The sequence below is a fragment of the Peromyscus maniculatus genome, chromosome 9, assembly GCF_049852395.1.
Source record: "Peromyscus maniculatus bairdii isolate BWxNUB_F1_BW_parent chromosome 9, HU_Pman_BW_mat_3.1, whole genome shotgun sequence".
Taxonomy (NCBI): Eukaryota; Metazoa; Chordata; class Mammalia; order Rodentia; family Cricetidae; genus Peromyscus; species Peromyscus maniculatus.
Genome location: NC_134860.1, coordinates 58,221,647 through 58,227,646, shown reverse-complemented (window position 1 = coordinate 58,227,646; position 6,000 = coordinate 58,221,647). Strand labels below are relative to the sequence as shown.

General features: G+C 47.4%; 1 long non-coding RNA gene across 2 annotated transcripts; it reads right to left on the bottom strand.

Annotated features, from left to right (window-relative positions):
* Window positions 1-279: 279 nt before the first annotated feature.
* On the bottom strand, window positions 280-3,293 carry LOC143267175 (uncharacterized). Of its 2 annotated transcripts, XR_013042081.1 has the most exons (3): window positions 3,123-3,293; window positions 2,758-2,909; window positions 280-628 (listed from the first exon to the last, which is right to left on the bottom strand). It is a non-coding gene; the product is annotated as an uncharacterized LOC143267175 (long non-coding RNA). The 2 variants fall into 2 exon arrangements; XR_013042080.1 differs by lacking the exon at window positions 280-628 and having other exon boundaries at window positions 1,761-2,909.
* Window positions 3,294-6,000: the final 2,707 nt, after the last annotated feature.

The following is a 6,000-nucleotide window of genomic DNA, read 5'->3' as shown; positions in this document are numbered from 1 at the left end:
TATTTAATGTTTCAATGGTGAGAGCTTAAAGTGAAGAAGAGAGAGCTTGAAGACTGATTTTTTTTCCCTCTCGATTCTCTCAACCAGTGGTTCTCAACCTTCCTAATGCTGCCACCCTTTAATACAGTTCTTCATATTATGATGACCCCCAACCACAAAATTATCTCATTGCTACTTCATAACTATAATGGTACTACTGTTATTAATTATAATGTAAATATCTGATGTGCAAGACATCTGATATGTGACCTCCAAAGGGGTCATGACCCACAGGTTGAGAACCACTGCACAACAAGAATGCTGGAGCAAGCTGCTGTTCTTGCAGAAAAATTGTTTTCCTAGCCACATACGTAAGAGCTGTCCTAGGAAACTGTAATAAAATCTCTCGTGAGATAGATGGTGTAAACTGCTGTACATTTTAGAACACGTGCAAATACTGACTTACAGAATACACACCAACATCTTGCTCCCCTTGTTACTGCCATACATAATAGACTTCATCTCTACACTCAGAGGGTATGTTCGCACATGCTGGTCTGTGGGTTTATTTGACACTGCTGGCCTGTTTCACCAGGTTCGGGGCTCCCTCCGACTCAAATACAGATTTGTAGAGAAGATGCTGGGGTTACTGTAGAAAGTGGACAACAAAAACAGAGGCTCAGGGGAGGGAGACAGAGATCAGAAACCAAGGGATGCCACTGCTGTTATTAAGAATGTCCGTGGGGAGCAACATAAAATTAAAACCGAGAGCGGATCTGGGGCAGATCATGTACAAGCCTCCACAGCTATCTCTTTCAAAGGCTGGCTCAGTTGAACATGATTAACCTGAACACACCAAATTCAAGAAGGCTTTAGACTCACACTCTTCCATGCAAGGCCCCTCCTCCTGTGCAGGCCACACTAAACGATCCTTCCAAGCCATTCATTTTTCTCTGGAGTCCATTTACCTGTGTGGGAGCTGCAGATGGTGTCTGCTCCCCTTGCCACAGGTTCAAAATCCCCGGTTGGACATCCCTGTCCAGAGGGGGGTGGGTCTATTTCTACTAACGTTTCTGCTCTCTCCACTCACATGCCAGGGTTGGCTACTAAGTGCTTTTAAAAACAAAAATTAAAAGGCCTCAAAAATGGTGCTGATTAACTCAACCGTGTGTCTGTACTCTCTACCCCTAAGGCCCTCATCAGAGCCCTCCAGTCATATTTAAACATTCCCTCCCCTTCTAGGTCTCCATAGGGCCTTTTCAAACTGTGCAGCATCCTACGTCCTCCATACTCACTAAGAACCAGGGCATCCTTTGTTCTGATGGTGGCAGCTTGCTTTATCCCTTATCTTCCCTACATCTTCTTTGGGGTTCTAGGAAAATGGCCTGAGTGTGGCCTAGCACAGGGCTGAGGGATGGAACCTGTGACCAGCTCTTGCTTGGCCACTTTCGGAAGTCCCAACCCCGATTGGCTCAGAGGTGATCACATGCCCCAAGGGCTGACCAATAAGAACCATGTAAAATCCTTGTACTTTGCTTTGGGGAAGTACAGGTCTTTGCCCGATCCCTTATTTCTAACTGTGCAATAGTCTCCCCTTATCCACAGATCCCTGAAACCATAATTAGTAATGGACCTTGTATAAAGTTTAATTTAAATTTTAAGAAGGGCATGTTAGCACATGCCGGTAATCCCAAGCACTCCAGGAGGCTGAGGCAGGAGGATTGCCACCTGTTAGAGGCAAAGTATTAGCAAAAACTAAGAATATAAGATAACTACAATAATGTTATATTGAAGTTTAATGAAAGCACTGATTTATTTCTGGAACGTCCCATTTGGTATCTTCACAGAATAGCTGAACTAAAGCTGAACTAAAGCTTTGAAAAACAACACTATGGGGCAGGAGGGACTGCTGCACTTGATCTTCAGAGGCTGAGCCAGGGACTGGGCAGTAGGCCTGAGAGCAAAGGCCAATGCAACAGGGAGTCATGGGCAAGCTCCCCACCCCCACCCCCAAGCATCACTGTAACTGTGGAGTGCCGTGCTGAAACTAGCCCTGGCCTCTTCTGCACTGCAGAAGGCGGTGACTTCCCACTGCAGCCAGTCAAGAAGCTCGCTCTGTCCTTCTACTGGGACATTTGCAAAGGGCCATTCCCACTCTCCACATCATCCTGGGCCATCCTCCTGTCCGTACTCAGTGCTCACACCTTCATCCGGTGGCCCCGTGGCCCGCCTCCCTCTGCTGCTGCCCCACCTACACGCACCCTCAACAACTGGGCTATCACAAAAGATGCCCTCTTGCGGTCAGAGGTCTCACCGCCCCTCCCTGGATCCCGCATCCTTTCTCCGGAGCTTGGCTAGTCAGTCACCCCTCTTCCCTTGACCTCAGTCTTTTCTGCTCAGAGGAATCTTTATCCTCAGCACATGAACTTAGGAATGGGGGAGAGGGAAGAAGGGAGCAAAAGAAGGGAAGATTCCTTTCTTCCAGAAAGCCAGCCCTCCCCCACCCCCTCTTTATGGGCTCGACAGCATGCTCTGTGCAAATGCAGTCTATGCTGGTTCTTTCTCACCGTCCACTACAATTAGGATTCTGCCGCGTCGTTTCTCCGAATCTGCCAAGTGCAATAGCCTACTTTCAGGGCTGTCCTCTCTTTCACAGCCGGCCTGGCAGGCAGCCCCCTCCCGGATCTCACCGCTCCAGCTCAGTGGCTCTGCCCTCGCTTCCCTTCCCTCCAGCCTCTTTCAGATCACAAAGCCGGTTGACATGCTGGCAAAACCCACCTTTGGTTTCCCTAGAAACAGCCACTTTGCATGGTGCTGGTCCAGATCCTCAGCAGCAGACTGCAGCATCCCCAGAAGATAGGCAGTTTGTATAGTGGTAAGCGGGGTGGAATTTTCAGAAATTCAACCCACACAGCAGCACTGGCCTGCGTCTGTCCAGGGAGAAAGCTTCCAAATCAGAAACTACCACCCAGCTGTTGACACAGAAAAGCTGTCTCTCTAGGGTTTGTGGACCCATATCCCACATCAAGTCTACATGGAAGAGGTTTCCTGATTTTATTAAGTACCCCCCTCCCTGAAAGCTCCTTCATCTCAGCCCGAGGCATAGCTATAAAAGAGCACAGTGAGGTTTCCACCTTTCTAACCTCTTAGGTTAGGTTTTGCCTCAGTGCGATCGAATTTCTTGTCATTCACAGTTTACAGGAAGAAGCATTTATTGGGGTCCATGGTTTCAGAGGTTTCTCGGTTCATCACAGTAAAACAGCTCAATTTGTGACCACAGGGGTGTGTGATGGAGGCTACTCCCATTAGAGCGAACTAGAAAGTAAAAGCAAGACAGGAAGTAGTCAGACAATGGACCCCCAAGGACCTACCTGGATTAGAGGCACATTTCCAATGTAAACCCTAACACTTTACCTGATAAAGGGCTGTAAACATCAATTGGCTGTGTAACCACAGGCTTGCGGTAGTTACTTTCTCCTGACAAAGACAATTTCAGGGAAACCGGTTTAATTATTTAGGTTATAGTTCTTGGAGTACAGTACATCATGACCCAGACGTCCTGGCAGTGGGAGTATGAGAGAGCCGGGCACATTGGACTCACAGTCGGGCTGCCGAGAACCTCCATCCACGGGTGCTCAGATAGTCCTCTTTGTTGTGTAGGCTAGGACCTGAGCTAGGGAATAGTGCTGCCCACCACTGGAGTGGGTCTTCTCCCTTCATTTAACCCAATCCAGACAATTCCTCACACATGTGATCAGAGGTTTATTTAATCTGTATGATCCTTCACAAGTGTGCCTGGAAGTGCGTCTCCTGGGTGATTTCAGATCCTGTTGGCAATCAACAGTGAGCATCATATCTGTAGACAAAATTCAGAGACCAAAGCTCAAGAACCGAGTTTCACATGCTAATGTCCCAAAGGCCTCAGGAAGGAAGGTTTGTACAAGTACTGGAAAGCACACGTTATATCACCTTTTCTTTCTTTCTTTTTAAAAAAAAGATTTAATTTTATTGTGTGTTGTAAGGATGTTTTGCCTGCATATATATCTATGCACCATGTGTGTGCCTGGTGCTCTTAGAGGCCGAAAGAGGTCTTGAGATCCCATGGAACCAGAATTACAGATGTAGTGAGCCACCCTGTGTGTGCTGGGAAAGAACCCACACACAAAAACAGCCATCTCCTCAACCCTGAGATCATTTTATTTTTATTTTTATTATTAAGAAATTTTCTATTCTTTTTACATACCAACCACAGATCCCCTTTTCCTCCCTCCTCCCTCCTCCCACCCCCCAGCTGTCTTCCCCAGCCCACCTCCCCCATTCCCACCTCCTCCAAGGCAAGGTCTCTTGTGGGGACTCAGCAGAGCCTGGTTCATTCAGTTGAGGAAGGTCCAAGGTCCTCCCCCCTAAACCAAGGCTGCTCAAGGTGTCCCACCATAGGCACTAGGCTCCAAAAAGCCCACTCATGCACCAGGGACAGATCCCGATCCCACTGCCTGGGGGTCCCCTAAACAGTTTAAGCTAAACAACTGTTTTGCCTATCCAGAGGACCTAGTCCAGTCCCATGGGGGATCCACCACTATTGATCTACAGTTCATGAGTTTCCACTAGTTTGGCTGGTTGTCTCTGTGCGTTTTCCCATCATGATCTTGATGTTCCTTGCTCATAGAATCCCTCCTCTCTCTCATCAATTGGATGGAGCTTGGTCTGGTGCCTGGCTGTGGATCTCTGCATCTGCTTCCATCAGTTACTGGATGAAGGCTCTTTGATGACAATTCCTGGGAACTTCCCTAGCACCCTGTTTCCCCCTGTTCCCATGATGTCTTCAGTTTTCATGGTATCTCTTCCCTTGCTCCCCACTATGTTCTCATCCCCCATCCCTTGCTCTCTATTACCCCCCTCACTCCTAGTTTGCTCATGTGAATCTCATCAATTTCTCCTTCGCTGGGCCATCTATGCATCCCTCTTAGGGTCTTCTTTGTTAGCTAGCTTCTCTGGAGGTGTGGGTTGTAGTCTGGTTATCCTTTGCTTTATATCTAGTATCCACTTATGAGTGAGTACATACCATGTTTGTCCTTCTGAGTCTGAGTTACCTCACTCAGGATGATATTTTCTAGTTCCATCCATTTGCCTGCAAATTTCATGATATCATTGTTTTTAACAGATGAGTAATAGTATATGTGCCACATTTTCTTTATCCATTCTTCAGTTGAAGGGCATCTAGGTTGTTTCCAGGTTCTGGCTATTACGAATAATGCTGCTATGAACATAGTTGAGTATATGTCCTTGTATTATTGAGCATTCCTTGGGTATCTGCCCAAGAGTGGTGTAGCTGGGTCTTGAGGAAGATTGATTCCCAATTTTCTGAGAAACTGAGATACTGATTTCCAAAGAGGCTGTCCCAGTTTGCACTCCCACCAACAGTGGAGGAGTGTTCCCCTTGCTCCACATCCTCTCCAACATAAGCTGTCATCAGTGTTTTTGATCTTAGCCATCCTGACAGGTGTAAGATGGTGTGAGATCACTTTATTCATTGGTTCAAACAGGCAGCAACTCTGAGAATGGTGCCAGCTTTAGGAAGCTTGAGAGCTTGAGCACTGGGCTTTGATGTCCAGAACCTCTTTGCCCTTCCCAGCCCTGCTCACCAGCTTTCCCTCCGTGTCAGACTCCCACTGCAAGATTAGAGAGTGAATGGCAATTTCCAGTTATGTAAGTACGCAACCCCGGCAAGCATAGGGCCCTTTCCCCAATACCCCTCACAAAAGACGCAGAAGGAGGTCTCCCCGAACCCGTGTCTCAAGTGGACTCAGTGGGTTACTCAGTGGAGACTCTCAGTGTAATCAAGACATTGGTAAAGATGCTGTCTCATGTCTACAGTAAGCTTTATTTTTCAGGGGGAGAAGGTGAGAGTTCTGAAACACAACAAAAAGTGTGTGCAGCAAACACACAAACCCGTTACAGTCACAGTTGTCCTTGTCGAGTAGCATGTACTCCCCACGGCCGTGTGCACTGCGCTTGTAATGG